The following is a 12,462-nucleotide window of genomic DNA, read 5'->3' as shown; positions in this document are numbered from 1 at the left end:
GTGTTGTGGTCAGAATGTACAAATGAAACGTGCATTGCAGTGCCCACAATCGCTACCTTAAGAGCCAGGCGTCCCTGCTATCAAACAACCTAAACAGCTTAATTGTTGTTAATGCTTGTCCATATAATGAAGTAAACCGCAGGGATGTAAAAATTATTAACTAAATTTAAAAATATTACCGGAAATTAAAATGTTCAGATGATGCCGTGGCCTGACATACCATTTCTAAAGTCAAGCCAACCACCGCTCTACCCATACCCGTGCCCTAACCATGACTGTAAATGTCAGCCCTCCAGCGATTCTGAATTTTGGCTCTCGGAATAACTCAAGCATTTTGCAGACTGCCAACAAGGAGGGCTGAACAGCCTGCAATTATCAGCATTGATTTGGCATCTCCCTGCTGAACACAGGTGCAACACTTTTCATTTTCAGCCATCTGGAATTATTTGCACATCAGGGGATGCATTGAAAAAAAAATCACAGTTGCGATGCACCCACTCATGGCAATTCTTTAATGTGGTGCGAGAAATAAAAACCTCGTCCAAACATGGCATTCCTGGCAAATATTAATAAAGACCATAAGCGTTCAACAGCGATACCTTTTTTTTACCATGTACAGGTCTTTTGCCAAACCACTGCTGCAAAAGGGCCTCCCTACAGTCGTGCAGGCCATGTTACCCAGACTTCACCATGCTAGTCAGTACGGGTCTATGAAATCAGAGCATAGACGTGGGAGCATCGAAATCCAGTAGAACAAAGGAGTTTGATGCATGGACTACCCTTTGTTGACGACCATGGCACAGAGCCCATGACAACCTGGCATGCATTGTAACTCATACTTTTCATATTTAATTAAGTAATGATCTTAGGTTGACTATTTTTATAACCAAAGATTGTAAAATATATATTAATCTATTATTTCTGCAGTGCTTTGAGGATATTTTATTGCTTCAGGTGCGATAGAAAATAAACATCGACCGATTGAGACTTATCTCTGCATAGTTTCCGAGATCTGACAAGATTGGGCACATTGATGGTGATTTTATCTATAACGACACTTCTTTACAGTAAAAAGCTTAAACCATATTCACTGAAATTTTATTATTTTCAGCGTCTTACATTTTCACATGCCCTTTATTTAGTTGCTGGTAACCCTTTTCCCAAATATCCTATAATTTTAACTGTATGACTAGTAGCTGGTCTGTGCGTGTGGTGTATCAGACTCCATAATGATTGAGGTAAGAAAATACATTTAAATGCAATCAGTGTAAAAACCAGCCAGGCCAGTACACACACCACCTCACCCAGGCAACAAGAAAATATTCCTCTAGTGTGACAACAACTTTCCATTCTCGGTTGCAGACGAGTTGGACCATCTAAAGGACAGCCATCTCTGTTGGAGAAATATAAACTCGCGTGCTCTGGGTGTTAAGACGTCAATGGTGCGACCATACTGATATGTCGGCTCTAACGGTTGTGCTGTGAAGCTGTGATGCTTTAGGGTTGCACCGCAAATATCCGGAATGATTTCCGAGTTTTCACTGCACACGCTGGGGGAGCTTCCAGCATGTGGAGCGACACGTCGGATATCGTGAGACAAACACACGGTGCAACGAAAACAAAATCGGAGCTACAATTTTGCCACCAATTTAGAATGAGTCATTGAAAAATGCAACCTAGGCAGCCTTAAATGTTAATATTAACTATCCAAATAGCCTGTTCGATTCATTCTAGCTACCTGGACCCAAGTTGATAGTATTTGCCAAAGAATCTAATTCACAATTTCTAAGAAACAGTTGAAGAAAGCACAAGGGGTTTTACAATCCCACAAACACACACAGGACTCTGCATATACTTAACTAGCTTAACTACCCGGCTTCGCCCGGGACTTGGATTCACCACGCCCGGCCGCCTTTGTCTCCCCAATGGCGATGTTCACACACCACACCAGTTACGAGGCTGAGGCTGAGTCGACCTAGGGGAGGCCCAGGACCAGTTCAAATAATCGTCACCGGTGGTGGCCGTGAGCGGGAATCGAACTCGGGTCGCCGGGTTCGTAGCGCAACGCGCGAATTGTTACACAGTCGCTGCCCTCCCCCCCACACACACAGGCTAAAGACAAAGATCCCCCGTGTAGCCTGTGAGACTGTAGGGGGCAAGTGCTGTAAGCGAGCACCTATGAAGGCCGGCACGGCACACCAGGGGGTGGGTGGCCAGTGCCACGCCCGGCCGCCTTTGTCCCCCCAGTGGCGATGTTCACACAGCAGAGCAGTTACTCGTTTGATGCCGAGTCGACCTACAGGAGGCCCAGGACCAGTTAAAATCATCGTCACCGGTGGTTGCCGTGAGCGGGAATCGAACTCGGATCGCCGGGTTCGTAGCGCGGCGCGCTCACCACTACACTACAATGCGTTACGCTTCCACATGTGTGGGTCACATGACATATTTGACGTCACAGCTCACTTGCCGTGCAAAAAAACTATGCATAATTGAGCTCCCCCCCCCGCCCCAAAAAATACAAAAGTCTATTTTTATCATTTTTGCATGGTGTACAGTCTGGAAAGTACCCACATGGCAAATTTCAAGTTTGTTGCATGTCAGGAAGTACACTAAACATTTTGAACAGACACACATTCACAACTTTGCCTTTTATATATATGGAGATAAAGCAGCAAAAAATGTGTGTGTAGTTAGAATATACACCTACACTTAAAGGCTACGATTAATGGATAGCTACATTTATACTCACACCTGATCAAAGTTTGCGTTAAAATGCTCGAAGCATAAATGCCGGTGCAGGCTGAGTGTCGGGGGGGGAAAGACTCCCTTGCGCATATCACCAACAAGCCCTAGCACGAAATTAATGACTAATTGAAGCCGTGAGCAAGGGAATAACGAGCGTTATCGCACCCAAGGTTTGGGAGGGACACCACCTCTCTCCCCTGATCACCATTCCCATTGTGACCTGGGGCTTTGCACAAGGTTCCAATGCCCGATGAGCACACTCCAATCACTTGGCCTTGAGGTCCACTTTGTTTGACTTTCCTTTGAACGGAAAGCCACTTTTCAAATACCTGGGGCAGCATGGTCAAACTTATACAGAGGCTTGCCCACCGCAATCCAGTGTGGCACATTTTTGTGCATTAAGTCTTAACAGTGATTCTCCAAAGGGAAAACTGAAAACAGAACTCCACGATGCCATGGAACTATGTATTCATCTTACCCCAGTTGGCAATTAAATAATTCCGCTTATTGGAATCAAAATATAACTTTAAAAAGTCGAGTGACTTATTATTGTTCCTCTTTAACAGCCACGACTGGTGGTATGAACTTTGATTTTTATTTGTTCCACAGATTTTTCAAAACATTTTTTGTAAATGAAATAAAATGCACTTATTTCAACAATTAAAGTAAATTGGAAACCTAGTCACAGATGCAGCTTATCCTCCAAGAGCTAGAATTAACAAATGGAAGTGTGGAAACACTCTAAGAGACACTGATCAATGTTTAAAGACGAACTTAAGAAAACCCTCAAAACAGATGTGGCGTTGTAAACTATTCCAATGATGTACATCCTACGCAATTGGCCGATCGATTGTAAATTAAGGGTTGTTCCAGTAAACCAGATGCAGTGGTCAGCAATAAATGCCGGATGAGGCTTTTCACATGCACTCAGTGTCACCTTAGCTCACGTTTCCTGTGCCAAGTGGAAACAAAAAGCAACTGATGCTTTTAACAAGCAGGCAACTGTTCCAAGTTCAAATTTATTTTGTTTACACAGGTGAGAAACGCAAGAGGCCAGAGGTAGTCTTATTTGCAAGAGCGACTTTGGGTACCCAAAATGAAGAGAGGCTCCGGCCCACCTCGCTTTCCCATCGGCTCCTGCCCCTCCACTGGCCAGGGCCATCCGCATCAACATTCAAGTGATCATTATGGCAACATAACACCCCAACAGCACATGGGCGGCTATGGCTGGAACATCTTGTGTCGACGTCAGAGCAACGTTCCCATGGGTACACAGCTGACAGGCTCGCACAAGTCTCACACGCAGCGCACACACACACACAGCAGACATACATTAATATTAATACTATAACCACACCTTTTGTTTACATGTCAGTGTACAGTATCGTCTTATATGTGCACAGCACATGTATAATACACATTACTGTACAAAGACTATACATACAACACATGCATATCACTACAGTACGTGTACATAGTAGAAAGTATATATAGCATGAAGTATATACAGTACTATATCCTTTACATACCTTAGTGTTCTAGATGTCTTCAATAAATACAAGCTTAAAATTACGGCGTCGTTAGCACTTAATCTCTCAAAATGTTGGTCACAAGATCAGCGCCAGTGCTAATATTTAGCGGCGATGTCGACATTGAGTATTTTCACATCCGACTCTCCGAGTGGGGAAAATGAAGTTGATACAAATGTCGACAAAGCCAGTTGTGGTGATGGAAATTGTCGGCACGCTTGCGGCGACAAAAATCATCGTGTGTTTAAAGGCCCCCAATGAGCGGCTGATGAGGAGGAACCTGCCGATGCACTCACACGAACTCAGCACTGTGCGCAGGATGCAATGTTTCAGAGCAGAGGCTGCCCCTCAAGCAAAGGTTGTCTTCACGTTAATTTTGCTTGTCAAAACATTCGCAGATCGTTACGACCATGACCAAAACAATGCGGGGAAGTGATGGCTAACTGGGCGCAAGTTAATTCAATTAATACAAGCACTCCCAAATGCGTACATTGGAAACAATGCCAACAGATGGATCAATGTGGCCAGCCACATGGAGGTGTTAATGTACACAAAGAAATGCAAACCCACAAAAAAATCAACTTTGCTATTCTAAACTTCCTATTTCACTGCAGATAGCTTTTTTTTATGTAACATTACTCATAGCTATCACAAAGGCCACTAAAACGAATCCAGGTCGTAAATGGAGCTGGCTGTAATTGATATCTCTACAAACCTTGGCCAAAGCCTGATGGAGTTTTGTCAAAAGCCATATATGGTGGAGCTGCACTGGGTGCTATTTGCTGTAACCTTTAACTTAAGAATACAGGGGGAAGCAGGCGTGACAGCCCAGAGCTCTCCGGTTTCTCCAATATGCGCCGATATAAATAAAGAAAAACCTGGGCTTCGCTCCGTACCTTGCTCTTCATGCACGGTTGGCTACGTATGGTGCAAAAGGCGTTCAACATACATACACACATACTATTGCCAATTCAGAATTTACTCAAACGCCCCCGAACAATGCAACTTTATTCAACCAAACCGGGCATTGAACGACAGATAAGCACCAACAGGGGGACGCAAGAAAAATAAGAAGAGGTTTTACCCTTTCTGGCAATGAAAAAGGAAGTGTTAAGATGTTCAAACACCAAACAGATACCTTTCGGAAGGAATCAAGTACTTGCATCAACCACACGTACTTGTGGTGAACACGCAAATAAACATGCTCTGGTCATATGTGCATTGCTTTTGAAACCGACTGGCCTACACCAGCGACAGACTTCTTTATGGCCTAGTCTCACCAGGAGAGCAACCTGCAGGAACTTCTCTTGCGATGGCTAGATGCACGTCACACGCACTCTTGCAAGAGGTATGGGGTTCTGACGAGGAAATGCTGCGAGAAATTCGATGTCCACTTGTTTCGGGTGATGAAATGCAATTTGGATTTGCGCAACTTAAACTGTATAAACTGTGCTCGACTAAAAATATATGTTGGCATTATTGTCATGAGATTATAGTTAAAATTATTATATTGTACAGATACACAATTATTGTGAATCAGAACAAAGCTCTTAATCTTTGGTACATTTGTACAAAGCCTTCACACATTCCAACGTAATCCTGTGCAGTATTGCTGCAAAAATAATGCTAAACTGCTTGAAAATGAGCAGCCCATTTTTAAATGAGAGTGCTTTCTGTTGCATCCAACAGCTAAGTGCTATCCATGATTGATGCCTTCTCATCCAGCTGTCTGACAATCCGATCAGTCTGTCAGAGAGCAGCAAGCCATAGGATTTAAAAGGATAGGCTTTCAAATGCTTTTTAAATGATGACAAGAGATACTTTTAAATAGCTGCCGCTGAAGTTCAGTTCCAGGAGCCCCGTTTCACACCAGCCCAGGCACAATAAAAAAAAACGTTATCCCTATCATGTGTGCAGCCAGTACAAGTGTGCTGTAATTGGGTGACTGTAAAAGTTTTTTTAATTACCGCAATAATAGCAAGCCTTAACAATGTTGGCCGAATTCTGGAAGTTAGCTGTGTAAATCAGGCTTACATTACATGTAATTCTTAGGTAACAAGATTATCTCTATATCAGATTTTAAAAAAACACAATCTTTGTTTTTAAAACTATTGCAATTGTTACTTATTTATTATTTCCTTTTTAAAAAGGTCTGCAAAAAAATGGATAACTATTGTGTGCCATATGGATGTTCTGGCCGAGGGTCATAAGGGTTATAACAAACAATGCAATGTATATTCAACCTGATAATACTTCACAGTAACTTGGGACGATTTACAAAATAATTTAATTAATTAGAAATCGAATACTCTTTGGTTCTATTCAGTCACGAAAGCTTCAAATCTAGAATAGAAATCGAATGTTATAGGGAGCTGCCACGCTGACATTTGACATATTAAGCATCATTTTGTCAGAATGCACATATTGCCCCGGTGATAATATAATTTTCACGCCTCCCTTAACTGCGTAACTGCAAAGTACACAGGGAGAATCCGATAATCTTGCACCCTAATTAACGACAAGCCAACTCGCATAGGGGACAGTGGTCGCGGTGTTGTGCATAAGCGCCTCACCTGCGCTATGGTAACGTCAACCCTCCAGCGACGTCTTAAAACAAATGTGGCGGCACAGACCAGTGGCGGTTGATGGCCACGTGTCCAGTAACGAAATTCCCCAGGTCATGCATGCTACAGTGAACAGACAAGTCTAAATTTACATGGGGACTGCAGCTACAACCTGGCTCGCGGTAAGACAGCTCGTGTCGCCACGGGGCTTGCCAAATACGCAAACAAATCCCCGGTGCAGCAGTGTAATAGGTATTACAGTATACACCAGGCCTGCATTCTATCAGGATGTTAACATCTCCCGAGTGCTAGCAATATGGAAACTGCATGTACATTAAGTCAAAGTCAGAAGGTGCTAGCACTTACATCGTGCAATACATACTGTACTGTATTCGCATAACAAAATATTGCACTATAATATGACATGTATTTTTTATTGTATATAACTGATTATTGTTGGCTCAAACATTCAATTATAATTCCTAATTATTTGAAGCAACGAAAAGGGCACGGTGTCCTTCAACATTAAAACCCTTTAAGGGAAATTGGTCAAATACTAATCTCTGAAATACTGTGAAGAATTTGAGGCTATAATTGGAGAAAAATATTCAAATTACCTGCGGTGCAGTATTATAATTTGTAAGAGAAAAATGTGTTTTTAAATCTGAATAACTTGAACACTTTTTTTATTAACGTGTCAGTAATTAGCCCACGTGTCAGCAGCATTTGCCAGACATCGAAGAGTACGATTTTAAAGTATAATTCTGTAGTTTAACACGTAGGTTTTCGCGACCAATATCATCCATAAGTGACCTAACCCAAAAGAAACCTATATTATGGATAATTCTGTAGTACTTAAAATACTGTAAGGAAAGAGCTTGATGTAAAGTGCCATTAACAACAATACTGTATTTCATCAAGAATATAAAATTGCCAGCAAAAATTGTCCCAAAAAAATGAGGTCGCAGTTCCCACAATTATAATTCGCAGCAACGCTCACGTAGAAATTACAAAGTATTTGCAATTGTTTACAGCGGATTACAAGGGCTTCATGAACCATGCCGCAGCTTCTCATTTCGGAGCGGTAAAGATAGCTATCATCCTATCATTCGTTCCTGAGTTTTTTTTCATTCGTTGTTGCATTTTAGTTTGTCTGGTCCTTTTTTTCTCCACAATAACGATGGTCGTCAGTGTTTGCCCCGCGGCTCGAACGCTTTCATCCGTTAAGTCAGAGCGTGCCTTCTCACAACACCGAGGCCTGACAAGAGGCTGCTGTTAAAGTTTGACTCGCCAAATCGGATTAATTAGTCACCTTCTAAACCACTTGGCACTTAGTCGGGGGTGATGGATAAAACACGGTGACTCGATGCCGAAGGGACGTGTTGCGAGATTTCCCCCACCCTGGGTGCGTGGTGTGCTGTGTGCAAGGGCGCATTCCTGCTCTAGGAGGGGTCGGTAGCGAAAGAGAACAGACCTGAATGTCGATTGAGACGGCCTAACGCTTGAGCTAACATATCAACTATCTGGGTGGAGTAGAGCCCTGGCAACATGCTGTTTATTATTATTTTTTTAAACCCATGCGATGGGTTCTCTAGGGTGCAATTTTTAAGGGCCACAACCACACGCATCCCCACACCAAGACGTTCTTTCAGCGCATGTTGAAATCATGTCAAGGTCTTTGATGAAGAGCATACCTTAATAAGGGTGTTTCCCATATTCTTGGTTCTTTCGGTAAAGTCACGTAGAAGGGAAATAATAAAAAAAAATATAAAACAATACAATTCTCACTTGTTTTATATATTTTTTATTTCCCTTCTACGTGACTTTACCGAAAGAACCAAGAATATGAATCCCTGCAGTCACGAAAGCTTTAAATCAGGGTTTTTTCCCTTTTTTCTGGCAACAAAACTGAAACCTTATTACAAGGATTCATGTCTGCATTAACCACAATACTTGCAGTCAAAATGCAAACAAAAATATACTATGATAATATATCCATTGTCCTTGAAACTGGTACTGGCAAAGGAGGTCTAATGATGAAGAGCATACCTGTTTTGTGCCAATATATTAATCAGACCTGTAGCAAAAGCAGCCCGCATTGTGTTGTTGAAGGCCTCTGAAAGCAAGTGTCATCACTGTATGTGCCTAATTTAAAAGGTTGATGCCACCTTGGTTTTTACAAACTCTTGAAATACCGTCAAGTGTACGCGTTCATTCTATAAACATTGCAAATTACCCTTAGCTGTATACTTTAATGGGATATCCACCGTTGAAGGCAAGCCGAGTAAAAAACAATCTACCAAATGACTTACAATAAGCTTTTGGCTAGTGCCGGTGAACTTACATATTTGAATTCACCGCAAAGCTATGGTTAGATGCAAAGGAGAGTCAAGTGCAGTCGATAACTCCGTGGAATGCAGCCTCCGACTACACACACACACTCTCTGTTCAGCAGGAGGTGGCCTGCCTGTGTTGCCCATCTCTCTCTGTGTTGGGTTTCATGGTGGACACCGACGAGACGTGCCGCTCTATGCCCACCACCACCCCCACCTTGCACCCCCAGTGCCCGCGCGGCTCGCACTGGCCCCGGTTTTGCTTGGCTTCGTGCCACCTCTAGGCAAGTCGCCACCACCCACCCCAGCCTAGCTCTGCCCAACATCTGCCATGACATCTCTCCCCCCCCACCCCCGAGCACGAGTGAACGTCGCTGGAAAAACAACTTTTTCCTCCCAACATTGTTTTACACACACACACAATGAGGCCCCCCCCCTTCTCTGTTACAACAATAACTCCCGTTTGTTTCCCTTTTATTCGGAAAGTTTCTCCCCCCCTCCCTCGTTCACATCCCCCCCCCCCATTCGTTCAACTCATTTAATTTGAAGAAAAAACTATTATCTTGCCGAGAATCCCAGAGACAGTAGGACGCATACAAATTACATTCAAACTCGTATGTAACATCTGACAGTCCACTTGTATCTCACGTTCCAAGAACAGTACAGGAATTGTACGCAGCTACAAAAAGTTAAATGTGCACGTATAAGTTAAAGTCTGCAGGTGTCAGAGAATGAACCTTTGTCCTGCAACGAATGGCATTCCCATTGCAAGGTGGCTTGACAATGAAAAGCAATTTCCTTCAAGTTTACTGTTAACATGGGAACGGATAGGCAAACAACTTTTACCCGACAGTTGAGCATTGTTAACCAATAAAAGCAAAAACACCCACCGCTTAAAACGGTGCACGGCAATTGCCTCTGCAAATCAGAGTAATCCTACACCATATTCCACAAACGACAGTACATTCCGATAGTGACACAAATATATACCACAGTATACTCCCATCTGTGTAAACCCCAATGTCGCAGTCACTGAAATGAGTGGGCAGATGGAATTCGTTGCTTCTCAATCCAATCATTATTGAACGAAGAAAGGCCACAATTCTTGAGCCCTTGCTTCATTAAATTGCCATAAACGCTCCCAGTATCAAATCCTGCATTCAATGGCTACCCACACGCACTTACTTCTCAATCCTCTGCCTGCTTGAGCCAGATATAAAGTGACAAGGCAGCTAATTAGGTTGAATGAGTTCAAACTTGTTCTTTTTGGAGTACGGAACCAAAAAAAAGTACCTGTAGAGATGACAGGGAGCAATAAAACCAAATGAGACCGGTCCAAACGACCAGATTCTGTACATAAAACCCATACTCCTTGAACAGTGTTACCATTAAGATTAGGATTTCGGGATAGGAACCACGATAAGAGACACCGCAACCTGAGATTATTGCAAACCCGGCGATTGATCTCCCAGGCGCAGACAAAATAAACTGCTCTGCGAACTAGAACCCATGGGGTATTTGGGCTCTCGGAAACAAGACACGGGGATATCCTCGTCCCAGGACTACACCTACTGATCGCACCCACGGGGAATTCTGATCCCGAGTGAGAAAAGTTCCAGAGGCCTCGGTCCCCAGAGAGACCAGAACCAGACTCCCAGGTTCCCCGGAGAGACCGAGACTTAAAAGTCCCAGGGCGGAAGAGACCAGACGGCAGGTCTCGTCGTGTCCCCCGGTGGAACACGCCTGAACCACCCCGTCCAAAGGACTCGGCGCTTACCTCAATGAAACGGAGAGCACAAGAAGGCGTCGTCGGCGGCGGCCGCCTGCTGCTCGAGTACAAACTATGGAAGCTGACCGCCCTGCGGAGGCGCGAGATTTTATCGCTGTTGAGGACCGCGACACCGAGAGGATGCTGTGAGCTGACAACGCTGTTGCTGCTGGCTGCTGCTGCCCATGCGCCTGTCACACGCGGATCCCCGTCGCCATGTTATGCGGGTCCCGCGACGTCAGCGCGCGAAGGCGTTCAGGCTGGGCGAGCGTGATGACGCAACCACGCACGAGCTCCGGGGAAAGGAGGGGCGTGGTGACGTCGTCGCGTAAAAGCCGCCGTTTCACCTCCGCGCTCGGGGGTCTCCGGCTCTGGCGGGGTGACGTCAGCACGCCCCGCGCTCTGGCGCGGTGACGTCAGCACGCAACGCTCTTAGCGTGGTGTTACATGTTATTTATGTAGTTTGTTGTAAAAATTCGGTCACAAGTCCCTGTGATCACTGTTACGTTGCAATTATGGCTTTAGTTTTTTGGTGATTTGAAAAACGTTTTTTCGGTTTGGACATGTTTGTTTTGTTGTAGTACGGAGTTAGACTGATGGCTTTAATCTAAGTTTTTCTATTCCTGGTTCTTTCGGTTAAGTCACGTTGAAGGGAACCAATAAAATAAAATATATATATAAAACAATAAAATTATCACGACGTTTCGACTGCAACAAACAGTCATCATCAGGTGTGAAACCAACGGCAAGAACATTTGAAGTGGCGGTTTGTATTTATTCATTTATTTTAAACGTTAGCACCACGGAGAGCGATTTGACAGTTTATTTAGATGGACGAGTCCAACTATGTTCGGAAAAGAGGAGGGGGGAGATGAAAAAAATAATGTATGCTGTCTGAAAGCCACCGTAAGCGTGAACAATCAATTAAGACCCGAAATGGTTTATCAAATCCTTCCAATGATTGCTAAGCCAGAATCCATCTTCTCGGTTGAAATTGTCTCTGTGTTTGTATATGTGGATAGCCTCATGAACGAATCTCTCATGGTAGCCAGATGTTTTGCAAAGAACCTCTGTCTTGGAGAAGTCAATGTCATGTGAGCCTTCTGAATTATAACAATGATCTGCCACGGCCGAGAGGTGTTGGTCCTACCGTGTTTTTCACGCCGCGCTCAGGCTCATGGCTCTTGCGTGGTTGCGTCACGACGCACCGCTCTTAGCGTGGTTGCGTCATCACGCTCGTCACCTTTAAACGCAGCGCTCGGGGTCCCGGCTCCGGCGCGGTGACGTCACCAGGCAGACCGCCACGCTCTCAACAGCGCGGTTAGAATTCCCACCGCGTGTAGGCGTCGCCCCGTGCCGTGCTCGTTCCTGATTGGGTCGCGAGGAGTAAACGCTTAAGCGTTCTAGGAAATGTGAAGCGACGAAACTAACTCATTAGTTAATGTTATCGCAGAAGATGATACACACCTGGTAACCCATGCCTATCTTATTACAGACCAATTGAGACCTTATTGGTCACCCCC

At 44.2% G+C, this 12,462-nt stretch overlaps 1 protein-coding gene across 1 annotated transcript in view; it reads right to left on the bottom strand.

Annotated features, from left to right (window-relative positions):
• LOC116939949 (fatty acyl-CoA reductase 1-like) overlaps positions 1-11,211 on the bottom strand; it is a 41,968-nt gene extending 30,757 nt beyond the window's left edge. Inside the window, exon 1 of the mRNA XM_032949029.2 lies at positions 10,949-11,211. The gene's annotated coding sequence lies outside the window, so the exon portion shown is untranslated. The remainder of the gene's footprint in view (positions 1-10,948) is intronic.
• Positions 11,212-12,462: the final 1,251 nt, after the last annotated feature.

Source organism: Petromyzon marinus, chromosome 7, assembly GCF_048934315.1.
Source record: "Petromyzon marinus isolate PM22_M1 ecotype Great Lakes invasive population chromosome 7, UKy_Petmar_22M1.pri1.0, whole genome shotgun sequence".
NCBI classification, from domain to species: Eukaryota; Metazoa; Chordata; class Hyperoartia; order Petromyzontiformes; family Petromyzontidae; genus Petromyzon; species Petromyzon marinus.
The sequence above is the reverse complement of the archived record's forward strand: the minus strand, read 5'-3'. Positions and strand labels throughout refer to the sequence as shown.